We start from the raw sequence: 24,974 nt of genomic DNA on the forward strand, positions 1-24,974 counted from the left end.
ACAGCATCAAAAAAACTAAGGATGAATACATTTAACCAAATGGGTGAAAGATCTGTACACTGAAAAGTATAAAACATCAATGAAAGAAACTGAATAAAAAATAAACACATGAAAAAATCCTCTGTGTTTACGGATTGGAAGAATTTATATCACAAAAATGTCCATATTACCCAAAGCAATCTACAAATTCGATGCAATCCCTAACAAAATTCTGATGATATTTTTCATAGAAACATAAAAAACAATTCTAAAATTCATATGGAAGCACAAAAAATACTAAATAGCCAAAGCAATCTTGAGCAAAAGGAACAAAGCTGGAAGTATAACACTATATGTCAAAATATACTACAAAGGTGTAGTAATCAAAACAACATGATACTAACATATAAATCAATGGAGCAGAATAGAGAGCTCCAAAGTAAATCTACAAATTTGTGGTCAACTGATCTTTGACACATTTGCAAGAACACACAATGGGGAAAGGGTGGTCTCTCTCTTCAATAAATGGTGCTGAGAAAACTGGATATCCACCTGCAGAAGAATGAAATTGGACTCTTATCTCACCCCACATATAACAGTCAACTCAAAATGGATTAAAGACTTAAATATAATACCTAAAACTGTAAAACAACTGGAAGGAAACAGGAAAAAAAAATGTATTGACAGTGGTCTTAGCAGAGATTTGTCTCCTGCCCAAATATGTAGGCAACAAAAGCAAAAATAGGCAAACGGGTTTGCATCAAAGGAAAAAGGTTCTGCACAGCTAAGGAAGCAATCAACAGAGTAAAGAGAAAAATTATGGGCTGAGAGAAAATACTTGCAAACCGTACATCTGATATGGGGTTAATCCGAAATACATAAAAAACTCAAACAACTTAACAGCAAGAAAACAACTTGATTAAAAAGTGAGCAAAGGACCTGAATAGACATTTCTCAAAAGAAGACATACAGAAGGCCAACGGATATATGTAAAGTTGCTCAATGTCACTAACCAGCAGGAAAATGCAAATTAAAACTACAATGGGATATTACTTCATACCTGTAAGGAAGATGTTTATCAAAAAATATAAAGAGGCCAGGCACGGTGGCTCACGCCTGTAATCCCAGCACTTTGGGAGGCTGAGGCGAATGGATCACCTGAGGTCAGGAGTTTGAGACCAACCTGGCCATCATGGTGAAACCCCATCTCTACTGAAAATACAAAAATTAGCTGGGCATGGTGGCGGGTGCCTGTAATCCCAGCTACTCTGGAGGCTGAGGTGGGAGAATCACTTGAACCCGGGAAGTGGAGGTTGCAGTGAGCCGAGATCATGCCATTGGACTCCAGCCTGGGCAACAAGAGTGAAACTCCGTCTCAAAAAAATAGATATAGATAGATGATAGATAGATAGATAGATAGATAGATAGATAGATAATAAAATATTTGTAAGAATGTGGAAAAGGAGAACTCTTGTACACTGCTGGTGGGAATGTAAATTGCTACAGCCATTATGGGAAACAGCATGAAAGCTCCTCAAAAAATTAAATATAGAACTACCATGTAATCTAGCAATCCCACTCCTGGGTATATATCCAAAGAAAATTAAATCAGTATGTGAAAGAGATATCTGCATCTTCATGTTCATTGCATGATTATACTCAATAGCTGAGATATGAAATCAACATAAGTGTTCATATACAGATAAACAAGTAAGGGAAATGTGCTATGTTCACATTATGAGATGCTAGTCAGCTTTTAAAAAGGAAGAAATTCTTTCATTTATGAGAACATGGATGAACTTGGAGGACATTATGTTTAGTGATATAAGTCAGGCACAGAAAGACAAATTCTGCGTGATCTCACTTATATGTGGAATCTAAAAAAATCAAACTCATACCAGCAGAGAGTAGAATGGTAGTAACCAGGGGCTTGGGAGGGGTAAAGGGGTGTGGAAAGGGGAAATGTTAGTTAAAGTGTACAAAGTTTCAGTTAGGAGAAACAAGTGCTGGAGATTTATTGTACAGCATGATGACTGTAGTTAATAATCTATTACATACTTGAAAATTGCTGAGAGTCTATTTTAAATATTCTCAAAAAAAAGGAATGTGGTGATTGATATGTTAACTAGCTTAATTTAATTTTCCCACAATGTATACACATATCAAAACATCACATTGTACACCATAAATATAGACAATTAATCATTTGTCAATTAAGAATTAATTAACTTTTTTAAAAGAACATATATATATCTTAAAGTGTTAATACGAGTTAAATCTGAGTATTGGGTAGTGTACAACTGCTACGTTATCTTCTGTATATGTGATATATTTTAAACCAAGTACCAAAAGTAAGCAAAACTAAAAGGGAAAATGCAATTATGCTGTGAGTTTAGATGGGATCCTACAAAGCCATGCACATGTGAGTTCACAGCCGGCATATGTGAGTTCACAGTCGGCATGTGTGGCCAGTGTATGTGGCCGTGATGGGTTGAATATGGAAATGTCGTAGGTGAGACATCCTTACTCACTCACTCACAGGTAATGAAGCCACTCCTACCAGCCTTGCTGGTTCCTCCAAGAGATGCAGAGAGGCACATCCTGCACAACGCCCTGCAACTTCTCCCTTCCTCTCCCTCATGCACAGTCTGAGATAAACAGAGCACTAGACTCGGAACCATGTTCTAAATTCAGCATTTACTGGACAGGAGGCCTCAAACAAGTTTCACAGCCCTAATGAGTCGCAGCCTGCTGAATCACACCTTCCACTCTCTCCTGCTCTCCTGCCTCTGGGGCCATGACAGTGGATTGAAGGGAGCCAAGGAGACATAATAAGAAAGCAAACTATGGGGCCCCTGGCTCCCACCTCCAGCTGAAACACCTACTTTGTGCTACTCTGGGAAATCATCACACTTAGTCATCTTTACAATTTTTACAAATGAGGACCCTGAAGCTCAGGGAGTGGGCTTGCCATGATCACAAGAGTAGATCCGTATTTAAACCTGGGTATGTCTGACTCTAAATCCATTTCTTCTTTTCCCCACTTTTTATTCAAATGTGGAAATGGTATCTTTGATTTCTTTTGTTCCCTCTGCTTCACCTTACCTACACCAAAGGAGCATCTGGGTGGGGTGTGGAGGAAGTAAAATTTGAGCCTCATCTGCACATCTTCCAAATTCTAGCAGGTCCCCCTCGAGCTAAAAGGCATTTTTTCCTGATCTTCACCAGTCAGTTCTTCTTTGGGCCCCATCCCACCACCTTAACCAATGACTCCGCATCCAGGTCTGCCCACAGATCCCTTCTACAGCCTCCCCCTGAAAACTAATTGCAGATTATTAGAACTTTGGCTTCCATTCCAGTGTGGAAGAAGCCAGAATTTAACACTCCATCCTAACAATTTCCCCCCACACGCACCTGTTAAGTTTAGCCTAAGGCTGCCTCCTTACACATTTTAAGTTCAACCTAAAGGTTTCTCTGTAAATAGTGAAGTGTAACCTAACTGGATGTGTAAACAGACTGTAGCTTACTCTTGTGTCAATCACAGAATTTTGGCCAATCACAGGCAGCCAACTATTCAAACCCTGTTCAAATAAGGTAAACACGGAGCCGTAGTCAATTGGGTTGTTTCTGCACCTCACTTCCATTTTCTGTACAACACTTTCCTTTTTCTTCCACCACACAGCAGGGCTGGAGGGTTGCTGGAGTGTCTCTGAGCCTATTCTGGTTCGGGAGACTGCCTGATTTTGCAAATCATTCTTTGCTCAATTAAACTCTGCTAAATTTAATTTGTCTACATTTCTTCTTTTAACGCACCTTACCACATCACTAAAGTCCTATTTTAAACAGTTCCTTTTACCAATATATCACGTCCAGCTATCAAGAAAAAATTATAAGACATAGTAAAAGGCAAAAACTACAGTTTAAAGAAACAGAGCAAGCCATCAGAGCCAGACTCAGATATGGCAGGGATGCTGGAATTGTCAGGCCAGGAATTTAAAACAACAAGGATTAGGGTGCTAAGGGCTCTAATGAATAAAGTTGGCAACATGCAAAAATAAACGGGCAATGTAAGCAGAGAGATAAAAAATTCTAAGAAAGAAACATAAAATGAGATGCTAAAGATCAAAAACATAACAGAAATGAAGGATGCTTTTGATGGGCTTTTTGGCAGACTGGACTTGACTGAAGAAAGAATCTGTGAACTTGAAGACCTCTCAATAGAAACCACCAAAACTGAAAAGCAAAGAGAAAAAAAGACTGAAAGAAACAAAACAGAACAGTCAAGACTTAGAGACAACTATGAAAATTGTAACATACACATAATGGGAATACAAGAAGGAGAAGAAAGAGCAGAAGAAATATTTGAAATAATAATAACAGAATTTCCCTCAAATTAATGGCAAACATAAAACTATAAATCCAGGAAGTTCAGAGAATAATGAGTGGGATAATGCCAAAAAGAAAAACCCCTACACCTAGGCATATGATTTTTAAACTACAGAAAAACAAAGAAAAAATGCCAAAAGAAGCCAAAGGGAAAAAACACCTTACCTATAAAGGAGCAAAGATATGAATTACATCCACCTTCTCCTCAGAAACCACATAAGCAATAAAAGAGTGGAGTGAAACATTTAAAGTATTGAGAGAGAGAGAAAAAAAACACCTAGATCCTGTGCCCTGTGAAATTAGACTTCAAAAGTAAAGGAGAAATAAACGTTTTCTCAAACAAAAATGGATGGAATTTGTTACCAGTAGACGTGCCTTGCAAGAAATGCTAAAAGAAATTCTTTAAGAGAAAAGGAAAATGATAAAGGTCAGAAACTCAGATCTTCATAAAAAAGGAGGAGAATCAGAAAAGGAATAGTGAAGGTAAAATAAAGTCTGTTATTTTTCTCCTTCTTGATTGATCTAACAGATAACAGTGTGTTCAAAATAATAACAGCAATAATTTATTCAATTATGCACATATCTATATCTATCTATATGTTTATATATGCATGTATGCTTATGTATAAGTGAAATGAATTCCAGCAATAATACAAGGGATGAGATGGAAGAATTAGAATTACTATAAGGTTCTCACACTATCCATGAAGTGGTACAGTGTTATTTGAAAGTGGACTTGGATTAGTTGTAAATGTACATTGCAAAATCTAGAGCAACTGCTAAAAAAAAGTTTAAAAGGAAGTATAAGTAATATGCTAATAAAGGAGAGAAAATAGAATCACATAAAATGCTCAGTGAAAACCACGAAAGGCAGAAAAAGAATGGAAGATAAAAACAGCAGCAAACAACAAGGACAACAAATAAAAAATAGTAATAAATATGATAAGTATTGATGTAACTATATCAATAATCACTTTGAACATCAATGACCTAAATATACCAATTGAAAAACAGAGGTTCTCAGAGTGGATCAGGAAACAAGACTCAACTATATGTTGTCTACAAGGAATCCACTTTAAATATAAGGCCACGTAGAAAGGTAAGTGTATGCAGAAACATGTTATGCTTGCACTAATCAAAGGAAAGTAGCAGTAGCTATCTCAAACAGAGTAGACTTAAGACCAAAAGTTATCAGGGATAAAACGAGTTGTTACATGATGATAAAAGGATCAAGTCTCCAAGAAGACATAACAATCCTTAATATGTATTCGCCTAATAACAGAACATCAAAATACATGAGAAAGAAACTAATAGACTGCAAAAAGACATAGATGAATCCATTATCATAGTTACAGATTTCAACACCCCAACATCCCTCATAGTTGAACTCAACAACACAATTAATCAACTGGACATAATGGACATCTATAGCCTACTTCATCCAACAACAGCAGAATACACTTTCTTCTCAAGCTTATATGAAATATTCACCAGGACAGACCACATACTGGACCATAAAATACACCTTAAAAAATATAAAAGAATAGAAATCATACAATGTCCACTCTCAGACCACAATGGAATTGAACTAGAAAACAATAACAGAAAGCTGAAAAATCCCAAAAGCTTACAGATTACACAACATACTTCTAAATAACACATGAGTCAAAGAAAACATCTCAAGACAAACTTTTAAACACTTTGAACTAAATGAAAATGAAAACACAACTTACCAAAATTTGTAGGATGAGGCAAAAGTAGTGCTTAAAGGGAAACTCTGAAAAGGTAAATAAATTCAATAAGCTTCTGCGCTGGCCAACTGTGAATAAAAGAGAAAGGGTACAAATTACTAATATCAGAAATGAAAGAGTGGATATCACTACAGATATCATGGATATTAAAAGGATAATAAAGGAATACCATGAACAACTCTATGCCCACAAGTTGATAACCTAAATGAAATGGATCAATTCCTGGAAAAACACAATCTGCCAAAATTCACACAAGAAGGAACAGACAATCTGAAAAGGTCTATATCTATTAAGGAAATTGAATTGATAATTAATAACCTGCCAAAACAGAAAGCACTAGCCCAGGTAGGTTCAATGTTGAATTATACCAAACATTTTAAAAAGAAATTATTTCAATTCTCTACAATATCTTTCAGAAAATAGAAGTAGAGGGAATTATTATTAACTCATCCTATGAGAGCAGCATTATCCTATTACCAAAACCAGACAAAGCTATTACAAAAAAAGTACTGACCAATATATCTCATGAATATTAGTGCAAAAATCCTCAACACAACATTAGCAAATCAAATCCAGTAATGGACAAAAATAATTATGCCCCATGACCAAGTGGGATTTATCCTAGATATGCAAACGTGGCTCAACATGTGAAAATCAATTAATGTAACATATCGACTGCTAAAAAAGAAAGATCACATGATCATAGAAACAGATGCAGAAAAATCATCTGACAAAATTTAACACCCATTCATTTTTTTAAAAAAAACTCTCAATAAACTAGGAATAGGTGGGAACTTCCTCAACTTGATAAAGAAAACCTACAAAACACCCCATAGTTAATACTTAGCGGTAAGAAACTCAAAGCTTTCCCACTAAGATTAGGTACAAAGCAAAAACATCCCTTCTCACCATTCCTTTTCAACATCATACTACAAGTCCTATCTAATGCAATAAGACAAGAAAAAGAAATAAAAGGCATATATATTGAGAAGGAAAAAAAGGAAGAAATAAAACTGTCTGTTCATGGATGACATGATTTTCTATGTAAAAAATCCAAAACAATCAACAAAAAATCTGGAATTAATAAGCAATTATAGCAGCATTGCAGGATACAAAGTTAATACACAAATGTTCATTGCTGTATACCAACAATGAACAAGTGGAATTTGAAATTCAAAACACAATACCATTTACATTAACACCTCAAAATTGAAATCCTTAGGTATAAACCTAATAAAATACATACGAGATCTACACCAAAAAAACAAAACAAAACAAAAAAGCTACAAATCTCTGATGAGAGAAATCAAAGAAGTAAATAAATTGAGAGATATTCCATGTTAGGGAGGCTCAATTTTGTCAAGATGTCAGTTCTTCCCAACTTGATCTATAGATTCAAGGCAATCTTATTCAAAATCGCAACAAGTTATTTCCTAGATATCAATAAATCGGTTCTAAAGTGTATAGGGAGAGATAAAAGACCCAGAATAGCCAACAAAATATTGAAGGAGAAGAACAAAGGTAAATGACTCATACTACCTGACTCTAAGACATAATATAAAGCTACAGTAATCAAGACAGTGTAGTATTGACAAAAGAATAGGCAAATAGATCAATGGAACAGACTAGAGAGCCAGAGAATAGACCTACACCAATAGAGTCAGTTGACCTTTGACAAGGGATGAAAGACAACACAATGGAGAAAGGAGTTTCTTTAATAAGTGTTATTGGAAAAAGTGAGCATTCACATGCAAAACAAATGAATCTAGTCACAGACTTTATACCCTTCACAAAAATTAACTCAAAATGAATCATAGACCTAAATGTGAAACATAAGGTTATCTAAAAGTCCTGGAAGATAACATAGGAGAAAATCTAGATGACCTTGTGTTAGGCAATGACTTTTTAGGTACAATACAAAAGGCACTGTCCGTGAAAAAAAAGTGTTGGTAAGCTGGACTTCATTAAAATTAAACTTTTTTGTTCTGTGAAAGACGCTGTCTGCATGAAAAAACAAGCCAAAGACTGGGAGAAAATGTTTTCAAAAGACCTAACAGATAAATATCCAAATATACAGAGAACCCTAAAACTCAACAATAAGAACACAAACAACCCGATTTTTTAAATGTTTCTGAGGACACTTGAAAAAATAAATAAATAAATAAATAAAAATGAGCCAAAGACTCTAACAGACACTTCACCAAAGAAGATATACAGATGGCAAATAAGCATATAAAAAGATATTTCATATCATACATCATCAGGGAAATGCAAATTAACACAACAACAAGATACCGTTAGAATGGCCAAAATCCAAAACATTGACAACATCAGATGCTGGCAAGGATGTGGAGCAACAGGAATTCTTATTCATTGAGAACAGTGAGAATTCAAAATGACGTGACCACTTTGGAAGACAGTTTGATGTTTTCTTACGAAATTAAACGTACACTTACCATAGGATCCAACAATTGTGCTGCTTGGTATTTACCCAAAAAACTTGAAAAATTGTGTCCACACACACACAAAAAAAAAACCTGCACACAGGTGTTTATAGCAGCTTTATTCATAATTGACAAAACTTGGAATCAGCCAAGATGTCCTTCAGTAGGTGAAGGGATAAACTATATCTTATTAGCACTGAATAATATTCCTTTGTCTGGCTATCCAGTGCTAATAAGTGCTGGCTATCCAGTGCTATTCAGTGCTAATAAGAAATGAGCCGTCAAGCCATGAGAAAATATTTTTTGAAACTCAGTGAAAAAAGTTAAAGAAGCCAATCTAAAGAGGCTACCTACACTATGATTCCAACTACATAGCCTTCTAGAAAAGGCAAAACTATGAAGACAGGAAAAAGATCAATGGTTGCCAGGGGTTGAGAAGAGGAAGGGATAAATAGGCAGAGCACAGAACACTTTCAGGACAGTGAAACTATGCTATGTGTTACTATAATGGTTAATATAGGTCATTATACATTTGTCCAAACTCATATAACTGTACAACAGCAAGAGTGAACCCTAATGAACTTTGGGTGATAATGATGTGTCAATGTAGGTTCATCGGTTGTAACAAATGCATGACTCTAGTGGAAGATGTCGATAGTCAGAGAGAGTATGTCTCTATGGGGGCAGGGGATATTTGGGAAATCTCTGTTCCTTCTGTTCAATTTCGTTATGAAACTAAAAATGCTCTGAAACAATAGTCTATTTTTTAAGTGACTATTAGGTAGAAAAAAAAAAAAAAACACTAATTGCAGAAAACCAAACAAGGCAAGGCCAACTAGACTATGAGCAACTGCTGGCTCCTGCTGCATGAACTAGACACATATCTGGTCACATGTGCCTGGCAGCCCGGGTATTTCTACTGCTAATCAGAAACTGGAAGTTATTGAAAACAGAGCTCAGAGACACAGGACCCACTGAGTCACATGGCATCTGAGTTTCACAGAGGTCAAGGGTTGAGGAATGATCCTGACTTAATCCTAACAGGTAACAGTCACTCGGAGAGTGAGAGAAGGGAGCTAGATAGGATATAGATCAGAGAAAAGAGAGAATGAAAGGAAAGAAAGACAGGCAAAATGGCAGCTCGTAAAAGTATATCCCACATTCTATCTCCTTTATTTGTCAAAACAAACAACAAAAAGGATTGGTTTCCAGAGTTCTAAGGTTGCTATAATGCCTAAAGATACATGGGTTAAGTTTTGGCTACAGGAAAATGTTTGTATCTATTTGAAGATTAACCCCCTCCCCCCTGCACACACACACTCTAGAGGGTGAGAGAGACGTGGGGACAGCCAGCCAACCTTCTTGTCCCTGGGCCTGCAGCAGCATCAGGGCACCTGGTGTGGAGCTGTGGCTGGAGGCTGATTAGAGGAAGGAGGCTCTCTAACCAGCTCAGGTCCTGCAGAGATTGTGAGGGCTCTTCTGGGAAACAGGGACAGGGCAGCACCACCAGCATGATACAGAAGGAAGAAAGCACAGGCAGTTCTGAAAACTCCACCGAAGGATTGGGGGCTGGAGAGTCTGCACTGCCTGCTTTCAGGAAGTGATCCAACACCCCAAAGTCAGAAACTGGGGTACACCAGGTGAAGTTGTAGAGAAAGCAACACCAGGGTCCCCTCCTGTGAGAAGCGATCTATACCTCTGCTGGTTATAAGTAAGCAATAACCCTGCTGAGGGACTCATGGGTCCTGGAAGAGCACAGGATGTTGTCTTTTTCCCTGGAACTAAGACTTGTATTCATGGAATAGGTGGTAGAGTGTGAGTTGAGCAAAAATACTTCCTAAATTCCCAAATGAGTTCAGACCTCATTAGCAGAGTTCTGTGTGATACATTAGCTTTGTACTAGAGGAGGGATGTTAACCCTAAAAGCATTGACTTCACACTGTGCTTGCAAACCAAAGGACAGAACTTAGAGACAAATGGTACCAAAGTGCTCAAAGCTGAAAACAAGAGAACCGAACTCTGGTTAATTTAAAGAGAAAAGAAGTATAGGACAGATATTAGGTGGCTTTAGAAAGACCCATATATATAAAACCACATCAAATATTAAGGGAGGATGCTATGTCAATTAGGATAAGGCTTGACAGCAGGTGAGAGAAAAACAAAGTAACCATGGCTCAAATAAGGTAGAAGCTTATTGCTCTCTCATTAAAAAACAGAAGTTGATAGTCCCAGGTAAGTACAAGTTCTGGGTTTCCTCAGTCTCACTGCTCCATATTTCTCTTGAAGCAATTTCCATTTCATGGTCTAAGATGACTGTCCAAGCTCTAGCCATCACATTCTTATTTCAGCTAGCAAAAAAAGAGGGAGTGGGAAAGGGCTTCCCAGAAGTTAAAGATACCATTTCTTTTTACATCCCATTGACTAGAACGTAGTCATATGGCCACAGTGAGTTGCATGAGGTGATGGTGGAAATCATCTTTATTGGCAGAGCACAGTGGCTCATGCCTGTAATCCCAGTACTTTAGGAGGCCGAGGCTGGTGGATCAGTTGGGGTCAGGATTTCGAGACCAGCCTGTCCAACATGGTGGAACCCTGTCTCTACTGAAAACACAAAAATTAGCCAGGCATGGTGGTACGTGCCTGTAATCCCAGCAACTCAGGAGGCTGAGGCATGAGAATCGTTTGAACCCAGGAGGAGGTGAAGGTTTCCGTGAGCTGAGATCATGCCACTACACTGCAGCCTGGGTGACAGAATGAGACCCTGTCTCCAAAACAATAAAAAGAGATCGTCTTTATCTAGAATAGTCATGTGCCCCACATAAAAAAAAAAAAAAAAAAAAAAAAAAAAGATTTTATGACAAATAAAGAAGATGCTGAAAAGAAAATTAGCAGTTTTGTCCACAGGGGCCTAAACCACATGAATACTGATGACAATTGTCGAAATTCTTACAGCTAGTGTAGTAGACCAGAAACCCTCTGAAGCCTACTGCCTTTCTAGGTAAGAGGGGATTGTCGCTTGGATCGAAGGGGAGAAACGCTCTAGGACGTTCCAGAATTCTGGCCCCAGAAGCATCTAAAACCCTCATTAGCACTGCAAGGTAAACATAATCCTTCCTCTGTCTGCCTAGGCCTGGTGCCTTGAAGCCTCAGCCTGAGCACAGGGACTTGGTGTGTTTTCTTCACCACTTGATCCTCGGCTTCTAGCCCAGGGCCTGGCACACACAGTGAGCTCTCAAAGACATGCTTGTGAAGCTGATGAATGACTGCTACATTCAACTCCCTCCCATATAAATGCATAACTATTTTTCACATGTATGTACATATTAAAAAGTAGCGTTGAATTCACATCTTTTCTTTTCATGTGTATTTTACTAGGGAATGTCGAAGTGTGTGTAGAGACAGGAGAGGCAGCAGTCAGATTCTTGGGCTAGACTGCTCAGGTTTGACTCCCTAATTGGCTGCATGCTAGCTATGTGACCTTGAGCAAGGTACTTAACTTCTCCATGCCTTCGTTTCTTCATTGCAAAATATGATCATAACGGTACTGTTGCTCACAGGGTTGCCATGAAGAATTAATGAGTCAACATTTATATTATGGAAATTGTGCATGTGTATCACTTAAAATAGTGATTGGCACAGAGTGTTCAATAAAACAAAATATTAAAAGTACAAGTACCGTTTTGCAAAGTCATTTTTTAATGTCGTAAAGAGATTCTCCTCCTGAACAGAGCTGAAAAGCTGCAACCTAGCCTAGATGACTTCCAATTTGACAGCTTTTTAGGTCCAAGCATTTCTTAAAAGTGCTGTACTCCCAAGAGTGAGGCAGTTCGTCATCTTCAAAGGCAGTTTGTGCTGCATCTCCTGGGTGTCCAGACCTAGCTTAAAGAGATACGGGTTGTTCTAAGAGAAAAGACACACTCCCACCCTCTTTTCTTGGCTAAGGAACCCAGTGCAGCCACTGACTGTATTTCTCTCTCCAACTCTTCCACCTGCCAACTCGCTTGCTTCATAGCATCTCAGCAGCTGACCATATTGCAAACAGATCAGTTTCCTTTGATGCCCTGGACCAGACGAGGTCCATATGAGGTTCTCAAACAAAGCTTTTGCTTTGTTTCTAAACAACTTAAGAAGATTTCAAAGAGGAAGACGTGCTCTATTTTCTCAGGATCGCTTTTCCTGCTCAAACAGAAAGAAAAGCCCAAGACCCAGGGAGGGACCCAGTGATACAGACAGACAGACTTTGAGAAGGAGACAGGACAAGGAATAGCTGCAAAGCTTAGATTACTTCCTAAAGGATGGGGGTGGAATATGTGATCTTTATCTAATCAGACAGTCTACTCAGGAAGTCCCTGAGATCAAAGCAAGGGGCTTTTTATTTAGCACTGTGTCAACTTGAAAACAGTCCTGGCAAAGCCACAGATCTGGATAAGCTCACACCTCTCCCCACCCCCGCTGCCCTGACCTGTCTCTCAGCATCTGAACTCTCTTAACATTCCATTTAGAATAAAATCCTGGGTTAAAAAGAGTCCCTGGGATTACTGTAGGAAGAGACAACATTTGACAAAGCAAGGCAGAAAACGCCACAGTCCTTCCTGACTTCCAGAACAATTGGGTGCATACTCTGGGGGAAGACACCACCCAGGCATTGTGTCACAGCGTCTCGGAGGAAAAATAGGAACTGAGAGCAATCAGACCACAACATGGAATAGGGAGGGCAAGAGAACAGAGCTACAGTCCCCAAATATTACTTGCTACAAAGAATAAGAGAGTCGGTAGGGTTGGGGTATGTTCTTGTAAAGCAGGAGAAACACATTGAAGAAATGTGTTGAAGAAAAGACAGGGGCTTGAGAAGACTAGGGACTGGTCCAAAGGAAGGGAGGTCACTTACTGGAAACACAATGACTCAAGTGGAGCAAGGCAAGAAAGTTGGAATCACACTGCAAAGGTAGAAAGAGCTCAGCTTCCTGGATAAAAGACTATTGAACCATGGTTCCCATAACCCAGTGTGTTACCAAAGAGAAAGAACTCAGTCCTATTCCTTTCCCAATGTAACTTATATCCTACCAAATCCAGTATCTACCAAAAAACAGATAAATGCTTCAGTATGATACTATTCATATGAAACTACGTTTTCTTGGCCATTTACTTTGTTAGGCAACATATAGTATCTCATTTAATCTTTATAACTACCATACGACTACAATTCTCATTTGATAACCTGCATTTATTCCTTTAGACCTGATTTTTCTTATACATGTCATGGACTACTCCCAGAGTTAATTACTAAAAGAATGTTCTTAAATGAGAGTATTTAGTATTTGTCTTGGAAAAAAAGCCTTCTTCTTCAATCCCAGAATTTTGAAATGAAGGCTTCTTTATGGAAGAATAAACTAACCGACAGAAAATCATTGGTTTATTCTTTCATAAATAAATGGGCCAAAATATTTTTGGTCTCCTCTGACCAAAAAAATTGTTAATAGCCTGAATGATAAGAAATGCATTCTTTCTTGTGAGTCTTTCTGAGTTTCTATTTAGTTAGCTGCTTTTAGGGTGTGTGCTTCTCTAAGAAATGTTATCTATCTCCCTTCCTATAAGGACAACAACTTGCAGTGGTGTGAAATTATTATAAGTCGAGAAGTATTTGCAGTAATTGCTTGGTGCCCTATAAAAACATACTGTAACTTTCAGGTACTATCCCTGGGACCTAGCTGTGAAATCAACTTTCATAACCCTCACGAATGCTTGTGTACCTGTTTACAACAAGTGGCTGTTTACAAAGCATGTCCCCATGGGTTGTCTCTGACTTTCACAGCCCCACCTCACAGGTAAGGGAACAGAAGATGACAGCAAGGAATCAATTAGCTTAAAAATTCACAGAGAGTTTAGGGAACAATTGCCTTGCTAGCTGCAAGATATAACTAAATGTGAGGTGTGTTTTTTAAATATGACTTCTAGCTCCAGAACTTGTGCAGCTTAAAAGTGATAGGCAGTACCCAAAGATGCAGAAAAGAGGATCTTGTCCACATTTTAGGCAGGGGTGTAGAATTTAAATTTACATCCTTACTTCTCACTGAAAACTAACAGGTCTTAATTGTGATTAGATGAGAGACTTTTGGAAGAAACTAAGTTTCAGTTGGCTTTAATTATGCCTTAATCGTGCTCATCTATTTCAAATATTAAGGAAGCTTGCACTGGAATGGGTAGAAAGGGCTAGAAAATGAAAAACAAAATGATGCCTACAAAGTGTCTTCACACCGCTTTCAATTTTCCAGGCATAATCTCTTCTTGAGGTTGGTGTCAAGCCAGGTGTCAGGAACAGCACCTAGCACCACTACAGAAAGCACCTACTAAACAAATTATTAGATATTATATACATTTGAAGCTGGAAGCACCCTTAGAAATAAGCTAGTTTAAGTTTCTTGTTTTCTGGATGAGAAAATTAAACCCCAGGAAGGCAAAGAGACTTGCTCATGCAGCTGAAGAAAAATACAGGGATCCCTAGCTTTGATGACCACATTTTAACACCATCTGAACAGAAAATATTTGTTTCTTTTCTGCTTCTTATCCTGTTAGTGCAGCTATTTCTCTATTGCTGCCTCAAAGAAACAAATCAGAATGTTTCTGTTTATTTTATAGGTAGTGTTCCAACCAGGGAGATCCTGGATGCAAGGAACAGAGAGCCACTCGACCTAAGTGACCACCAGAGGGTGCCCACAGGACAGCCCGACAAACGGGGTGAGGTGGGGGGATGGCCCTGCAGTGTCTCCCTTCTCACGAGAAATGCATGTGGTATCACAACTGAGACTGTTATCTTTTGTTCCCATCAAGAAGTTAGAGGTCTCAGGTCTCCTCTGAAATGCGAGGTTGCACATCTGTATTGGGGAAGAAAATCTGCAACACGTGCCAACCTCGTGCTTAAGATGTATTTGTTTCGAACTCCTGCATGCTTGCTCTTCTGGTATCTGTCTCCATAAATAAAATGGGAAGAAATATGTCACTTTGATTTCCACACAGGCAGAAGAGAGTTGTGATTAGATGTCATGAGAGGGTCCACAGTTTCTGCTACAGGAAAGGTGATAGGGGGATTATAATATTCACCTTTCCCCAACTTGTTTCCTGGAACAGTTACCTAGTTGTCCCCAGAGAATCGATAATGGGTTTAGACAAAAACCCTGTGTTCCCTTCGGAAGGCGAAATTCCTTTCAGAAGAAAGCCAGATCCAGAATAATCAATTAATTCCACCTGTATCAAAACTGTGACATGTGGGTAATATCCATTCATTCCTTCCCTTTGATAAACTAGGTTCATCCATTTGAACCTGATTTTTCTTACATGCCAGTAATTACTCCGAGAACTGACTCTTAACAGAAAATTTTTCAAGTAGAATATTTGACATACACTTTAAAAGAAAACATTGTTCTTTAATCCCAGCATTTCAAAATGGGGGTTTCCTTATGAATATAGAACACCAATACACATGTCGACCATCAAAAAAGTGGTACCTACAAAGAGGTAGTCCTATCTTACCACCTCTTTATAGTCACATCTTCCACCCAACCCTCCCAACTCCTGGTAACCACTGATCTGTTTTCCATCACTACAGTTTTTGAAATGTCATGTAACGAGAAACATGCAGTGTGTTACCTTTTTGTGAGTGGTTTCTTTCGCTCAGCATAAGGCCTTTGAGATTCATCCAAGTTATCATATGTGTCAGCAGTTTATTCTTTTTTATTGCTGAGCAGCATTCCATGTATGGATGCACCAGAGCTTGTTTATCCACTCGCCTACTAAAGGATATTTGTTTGTAAGTTTTGGGAAATTATGAAAATAATTGCTATAAACATTTATGTACAGATTTTTATGTGCACCTAAGATTTCATTTCTCTAGGGTAAATACTTAGGAGTGGGACCGTTGGGTCATGTAGTAAGTATATGTATATATTCGATTTAAGTATATGTATATATTCAATTTAGTAAGTATATGTATATATTCGATTTTTCAGAGTGGCTGTACCATTTCCATCTCCAGCATCAATATGTGATTGTTCCATACATACACATACTCAGTTGCTACACATCCTCACCAACACTTGGTATGAATTTTTTTTTATTTTAGCCATTCTAATAGGTATATAGTGGTATCTCAACATGTTGTTAGTTTGATTTCCTTAGTGTTTCATGATGTTGAGCATTTTTCATGTATTTCTTTGCCTTTCATAAATCCTTTTTGATGGTATGCCCAGTCAGGTCTTTTGTTCATTTTTTAAATTGGGTTGTTTACACATGATTATCTCAATAGATGAAGAAGAGGCCTTCAATAAAATTCAACACCCCTTCATGTTAAAAACTCTCAATAAACTAGGTATTGCTGAAACATACCTCAAAATAATAAGAGCCATATATGGCAAACCCACAGCCAATATCATACTGAATGGGCAAAAGCTGGAAGCATTTCCCTTGAAAATTGGCACAAGACAAGGATGCCCTCTCTCACCGCTCCTATTTAACACAGTATTGGAAGTTCTGGCCAGGACAATCAGGAAGAGAAAGAAATAAAGCATATGCGAATAGGAAGAGGGGAAGTCAAATTATCTTTGTTTGCAGATGACATGATCCTATATCTAGAAAACCCCATTATCTCAGCCCAAAAGCTTCTTAAGCTGATAAGCAACTTCAGCAAAGTCTCAGGATAGAAAATCAACGTGCAAAAATCACCAGCAATCCTATAACAAACAACAGGCAACCAGAGAGCCAAATCATGAATGAACCCCCATTGACAATTGCTACAAAAAGAATAAAATACCCAGGAATAGAGCTAATAAGGGAAGTGAAGAACCTCTTCAAGGAGAACTACAAACCACTGCTCAAGAAAATCAGAGAAGACACAATGGAGCAACATTTCATGCACAAGGATAGGAAGAATCAATATCATGAAAATGGCCATACTGCCCAAAGTAATTTGTAGATTCAATGCTATCCCATTAAACTACCATCGACATTCTTCACAAATTAGAAAAAAAAACTATTCTAAAATTCATATGGGACCAAAAAGAGCCTGAATAGCCAAGACAATCCTAAGCAAAAAGAACAAAGCTGGAGGCATCACACTATTTGACTTCAAACTATACTACAAGGTCACAGTAACCAAAACAGCATGGTACTGGTACAAGAACAGACACATAGACCAGTGGAACAGAATAGAGAACTCAGAAATAAGACCGCACACCTACAACTATCTGACCTTTGACAAACTTGACAAAAACAAGCAATGGGGAAATGACTCCCTATTTATAAATGGTGCTGGGAGTGCTGGCTAGCCATATGCAGAAAATCGAAACTGGACCCCTTCACTACGCCATATACAAAAATTAACTCAAAATGGATTAAAGACTTAAATGTAAAACCCAAAACTATAAAAATCCTAGAAGAAAATCTAGGCAATCCCATTCAGGACATAGGCATGGGCATAGATTTCATGATGAAAATGTCAAAAGCAATCTCAACAAAAGTAAAAATTGACAAACAGGATCTAATTAAACTAAAGAGCGACTGCACAGCAAAAGAAACTATCATTAGAGTGAACAGACAACCTACAGAATGGGAGAAAATTTTTGCAATCTATCCATCTGACAAAGGTCTAATATTCAGAGTCTACAAGGAACTTAAACAAATTTACAAGAAAAAAAGCCAAACAACCCCATTAAAAAGTGAGCAAAGGACATGAACAAACACTTCTCAACAGAAGACATACATGTGGCCAACAAACATGAAGAAAAGCTCAACATCCCTGATCATTAGAGAACTGCAAATTAAAACCACAATGAGATACCATCTCACGCCCGTCAGAATGGTGATTATTAAAAAGTCAAGAAACAACGGATGCTGGTGAGGTTGCAGAGAAAAAGGAACCCTGTTACACTGTTGGTGGGAGTGTAAATTAGTTCAACCATTGTGGAAGACAGTGTGGTGATTCCTCAAATATGTAGAGGCAGAAATATCATTTGACCAGCAATCCCGTTACTGGGTATATACCCCCCAAAATATAAATCATTTTATTATAAAGACACATGCACACATATGTTCATTGCAGCACTATTCACAATAGCAAAGACATGGAATCAACCTAAATGCCCATCAATGATAGACGATAAAGAAAATGTGGTACATATACAACATGGAATACTATGCTGCTATAAAAAGGAATGAGATCGTGCCTTTGCAGGGACATGCATGGAGTGGGAAGCCATTATCCTCAGCAAACTAACACAGGAACAGATAACCAAACACCATGTGTTCTCACTTATAAGTGGGAGCTGAATGATGAGAACACATGGTCACATTGTGGGGAACAACACACACTGGGACCTGTAGGAGGGTGGGGGGAGGGAGAGCATCAGGAAGAATATCTAATGAATGCTGGGCTTAATACCTGGGTGATGGGATAATCTGTGCAGCAAACCACCGTGGCAAACATTTACCTGTGTAACAAATCTGCACATCCTGCACATGCACCGCTGAACTTAAAATAAAAATTGAATTTAAAAAGTTTAAAAAATTAAATAAAACCTAATTTTAAAAAGTAAAATAAAATAAAATTGGGTTGTTTTCTTACTGTTGATTTCTTTCTTCAGCATTTGTAGCCTTTGGCATAAGGATCCTGCATGTTATATTGGATTTGTAACTTAAACATTTCATTTTTTGAAGCTATTGTTAATAATTGAGATAGAATGAATTGTGTCCCTGCCACCTCCCTGCCAAAAAAATTTATATGTTGAGATCCTAACTCCCAGTACTTCAGAATGTGACTATATTTGGAGATAGGGTTTTTAAGGAGGTAAGTAAGGTAAAATGAGGTAATTAGAATGGTGTAATGCAATATGACTGGTGTAAGAAGAGATTAGGACACAAACATGCACAGAGAAGACCAGGTGAAGACAAAGGGAGAAGACAGCCATCTACAAATCAAAGAAAAAGCCCTCAGAAGAAGTCAACCCCACTAAAACCTTGATCTCACCTTTCTAGCTTCCTGAACTGTGAGAAAATAGATTTCTATTGGTCAAGCCACTCAGTCTGTGGCACTTTGTTACAGCCCCAGCAAATAAATACAGTAATATGCTTTTGTTTTTTTTCATTTCAGTTTCAATTGTTCATTGCTTACAACAAATACAAACAACTTGTTTTTGTGTTTACTTTGTATCCTTGCCACACTGTTAAATTCACTATTAGTCCTAGGAGTTTATTCTTAAAGATTCCTGGGGATTTTCTAAATAAACAATCACGTCATCTGCAAATAGAGACAGTTTTTTTTTTTCTTCCAATTGACATGTCTTTTATTTCTTATTTTTGCAATTACAACAGTTAGGACTTCCAGTATAATGGAGAATAAGAGGGATAAGAGTGACATCCATTTTTCACCATTAAGTATAATTTTAGCTGTGGAGATTTTCGTAAATATCATTCTCAACTTGAGAATGTTCATCTTGTTCGTTGAGAGCTTCTATCATGAATGGATGTTATGTTTGTCAAATTCCTTTTTTTTTTTTTAATCAAGTCATAGTCTTGCTCTGTCACCCAGACCAGAGTGCAGTGACACAATCTCAACTCACTGCAACCTCTGCCTCCTAAATTCAAGCAATTCTCCTGCCTCAGCCTCCCGAGTAGCTGGGATTACAGGTGCCTGCCACCACACATGGCTAATTTTTGTATTTTTAATGGAGATGTAGTTTCATCATGTTGGCCAGGCTGTCTGAACTCCTGACCTCAAGTGATCTACCCGCCTCAGCCTCTTAAAGTGCTGGGATTACAGGCATCAGCCACCACGCCTGGCTGTGTTTGTCAAATTATTTTTCTGTATCTATTGATATAGTCATGTGGTTTTCTTCTCTCAATTGTTAACATGTGGAATTACATTGATTGATTTTTGAATACTGAATTAGTTTTACATTTCCTAGCTAAGCCTCAGTTGATTTTCTACATTGCTATATTTAATTTTCTAATATTATGATGTGGACTTTTGCATCTATATTTATGAGAGATATTAGTCTGTAGTTTTAATTTCTTGTAGTGGCATTAATTTTGGTATCAGGAAAATACTGGCCCCACAAAAAATTGGAAAGCTTTGGCTCTTCCTTTATCTCCTAGAGGAGATCATGTAGAACTGTTATTATGTCTTCTTTAAATGTTTAGTAGAATATGTCAGTGAAACTACCTGAGCTTGAGATTTCCTTTTGAGGAAGATTTTAAACTATGGATTCAATGTATTTAATAGTTATAGAACTATTCAGGTATCTATTTTATCTTGGGTGAGTTTAGATACTTTGTGGCTTTTGAGAAATTGCTTTATTTCATCTGGATTGTAGAATTTATATGCACTGAGGTGTTCATAGTATTTCTTTTTTATCTTTCTAATGTTTGCAGAGTCTGTATCTTTTATTCCTGACATTAGTAATGTTTGTCTTCTCTCCCTTTTTTCTTTCTCAGTCTTGCTAGAGTTCATAAATTTTACTGATCTTCTCAAAGAACCAGCTTTTGGTTTAATGGATTTGTTGTATTGTTTTTGTTTGTTTGTTTTCAACTTTACCAAGTTTTTACTATATCTGCATGATTTTCTTCTGTCTGCTTTCAGTTTGTTTTGCTCTTTTTTCTTGTTTTAAGGTTGGAGCTTAGATTGAGTTGCGCCCTTTCTTATTTTCTAGTATAAGCATTTAATGCTCTAAATTTCCTTCTAAACACTGCTTTATCTGCATCCCACAATTTTGATACGTTGTATTTTTATTTATGTTTGTTCCCTCTGTTTTCTCAATCCTCTGATTCCACTTTCCTGCCTTTTAGGGAGGTTATTAAACATATTTTAGTGTTCTAAGACATTTTACGTAAGTCTCAGACAGACATTCCCAACAAACTATAGACGGTGTCCTCCAGATTCAAGACATAGCTCAAATTAATGAGAAAATTCAGGAGTTTCCTGCTTTAAGAAAAGTTATTACATCAAAAATTTTAAGTGCATTTCCAATAGAATAGAGGTGATTCTTTACATCATCAAAATATTTATTAAACAATTCTATACTGAAGCACCACCCAGTTCCCCCTTTCTGATAAAGAAAAGTCTCAGCTTTGCCTTGGAGAAGGAGAATCACCTCTGTTCCATACATAATTCCTGTGATTTGTGCTATATAAACTTGTACTTCATTTTTGCTGAAGCTAGTTAGAGGTGTTACTGTGTGTGTTTTGGGGGTTTTTTTGTGGCTTTTTTTTTTTTTTTTTTTTTGTCACTTGCACTGAAAGAGTCCTGGTGACTAATACAAATTCCTCTAACAGGAAACTCTACAGTGCTTTTTAAAGTATTTTTTTAACTTTACTCCCTTCTTTATTTTCCGTGACACTGGTCAGCAAATTTCACAAAGACAAGGACTGTGACCGTCTTGCTCACCATGCAATATTCTGTGACCAATACCTATTTTTGAATAAATGACAGGTCTCTGGTTTTCAGTTGGGATTTGTTTGGGTCAGGATGCAAATGGATTAATTGACCCATTTAATATAATGATGCTGGAGCACGTTTTAATGTTCGGTCTCATTGAAGAAATGACCGTAAGTGGTCTGATCCTCAAGTAATTTCCAGTATGACTTCTTTCCTTGGGCCATGGCATGCATTTACTGTGTCCCTGTAGACCACAAAAAGATTTTCCTCCCATGGACAATTTCTGACAATGTTCTTTGTGGTTTTGGAAATAGAGATTACTTACTTCAAAATTGTGTTAACATGAATTTTGTCTATTAAGATCCGTACATGTGTGTTGGGCCAACTATGTATGTTGTGGGGCCCAGTGCAAAATGAAAATGTGGGGCCCCTGTCAAAAAGCAGGGGGTAAATGCCATGAAAGGTACTGAAATATAAAGCTGTTTTCTCTCTTTCACAGTCTCCCTCTTGACTTGTCATCCTGTTGTTTATTTGCTATTTAATGTTGCTCTAAGTAAACTTATAATTTTAAGTTCTTAGCATGAATTTTATCATTCATCTTTATATTGTGCAATGCCAGTTTTAAATGCAAATAAAGAGCTTTTAATGTGTGTGAAGAATCACCAAAATTTAAAAATTTGGATCTATAGCTCATACATGTGTATGTATTTAATTCTTACCAGACCAATGAAAATGCTGCACAAAACTAACTTGACTGTTCTTGTTTTACTTATTCATATACTCAACTTCTACCAACATTCCCTAACTGGGGATTAGTGATGAATAAGGAAGGACTGAAAAGAAAAGAAAATATAGATTATCCTACCTTTTCCACTCTATGTCATTTTCAGCATATGTGGTTGGCTAACATAGGCTATGATAAGGTTTTTTGATCATTCATGATTCATTCAATGCCATTTTCTTCTTTCTGCATTCAAAGCAAATTCTGGTGTGAACGGAAAGTTTGGCCTTTGGGGCTGTCAGGGCTGTTGCTTGATTTGTATGTTGTGGGTATAACATGCTTCGAGTCTTCCTGAACTCCTGTGCATCGCCAGAATTCCGTGCTCATGGGCCATCATAACACTATACGCAAATGTGCAGCAAAGGAGAGCAGACACACAAATTCACATTTTGTACAGAACTCTTCTGCTTATGTGCATGCTCCGTGGCTCCATCAGACTTCACTTACACAACACAACTTAAAATTATTAACAGCAGAACATCCCACCAAGTGTGGGGCCCTTCTGAGCATGGTCCCTGTGCCACTGCCCATGGATCACATGCCCATGCAGCCAGCCTGGCATGTACGTGGAGAAAGTAACAATAAAGTGATTCTGCACTTTTCATTTGTTTTGTTATTCTACCCACACTTGACTCCCTGGGAAATCTGTGGAATCAAGCGTGACATTTTGAGATCATTAACTACTTGACAGGGGAGGAGAGAGAAATTTAAAGCAAATGTGTCAGAAGTCACACCCGATTAAAGATCAATCCAGAACAAAGATAAAGGCACCTTAGAAATTGCAACATCAGTCAAGACCAAGATGAGATTTGAGCCCAAATATTTTGGGAACAGGTCAGTTATGTCAAGGAACACAGAGCTGCTCTCTCCAAAGCATATTTAAATAAAAATATTCACGTTTTTTCCACCTGCCACAAACTCTTTACACTGCCTTCTTTTAAAATGATATAGTTGATGTTTCATACCTAAGCTACGATGTTCAAACTTAAACAGCTTGGTGCCACAATGGGGTTGTTGTTCATGTGAAAAATAATGCCTCGTTGTTCTATCAAGAAAAAAGTACATATTATAATGGGTTAAATGTAACATGCCCTTTACACAACATAAAAAGTTTTTCTTGCTTCGTTTTTATTACTTTTTTATTTTTGAATCTTTTAAAATGCATCACACACTTACTTTCCTCCTCAACAGTATCCAATTTAGCCTTTCGTTGAAGACTAAAGATTGTCAGGTTAAACATCAATTATGATACTTCCAACTGGATTCAACACGTATTTACTCAGGGAGCACTCACAGGGAGGCATTATGCCAAGAGAAATGGCAATGCTATTCAGTGTTTATGATCCCAACTGGAGAGGAAAGGCAGATGCATAATTTCAAAATTCCTGGCAGAACACAGCAAGTTCCATTATATAAACCTAAACAAGTACCATGGGAACATGTAAGGATGGGGGAGGGAGAGTACATCATGGGAATTTGAGTGGGTCTTGAAGGATAACCTGTGATGGTAAGAAAGGGTGTGCCAAGCTATGGAATTCACAGGTTTGAAGCAGAAATCCATGGGTGTGAAATAGAGCAGGGTGTTTCACTAGAACCACAGGTCATATATTTGGCAATATATAGAACAGTGAGAGAGAGTGGAACTAATATCTACAAACCACAGGGAGCTGTAGAAGGCTTGGTAAGGGAAGATGCACCTGAATTACACTTTAATGCAATAATGCATTTTGAAATGTATAGGACTGTTTGAAACTGTCGTAGTATAGAAACTGTTGTACTATTTAATGTGTTCTTTTAACTGGTTATTCTGTCACCTTTCTCTTTTGGTCTGCCAACTATCTCTTCTTAACGCTATCAAGGTATATGACTCTAGTAGCATCTACATCTAACTTTCTACTAAAATTCTGCTTCTAGTCTACTAAAAGCTTGGATACTAAATAACCAAGATTATTAGTATTATATTTAAATAAGTACACATAGGCTATGAGAAATAGACTGAAATTTACTATTTTTCTAGACTGCTTACTATTTCACTTAGTGAAAAACAAGGATTTGCCTAAGACTAAAGCACATGGGTCTAGTATCCAAAAAAGATTAAAATTTCTAAAGGAAACTTCTGGTTAAAAATAGAATTGACTGTGACTATTTCTTCTTCCTACCCAAATCTCATTAAAATGACAGTCAAATAATTTTAAGAAACAAATTCATAGACA

General features: G+C 37.5%; 1 protein-coding gene across 2 annotated transcripts in view; it reads right to left on the bottom strand.

Annotated features, from left to right (window-relative positions):
* Nucleotides 1–24,974, bottom strand: part of TASP1 (taspase 1) — a 454,798-nt gene that overhangs the window by 124,324 nt on the left and 305,500 nt on the right. For both annotated transcript variants that reach the window (XR_010154230.1, XR_008541205.2), the window contains exon 14: nt 6,099–6,184. The gene's annotated coding sequence lies outside the window, so the exon portion shown is untranslated. The remainder of the gene's footprint in view (nt 1–6,098; nt 6,185–24,974) is intronic.

This window comes from Pan troglodytes, chromosome 21, assembly GCF_028858775.2.
Source record: "Pan troglodytes isolate AG18354 chromosome 21, NHGRI_mPanTro3-v2.0_pri, whole genome shotgun sequence".
Classification (NCBI taxonomy): Eukaryota; Metazoa; Chordata; class Mammalia; order Primates; family Hominidae; genus Pan; species Pan troglodytes.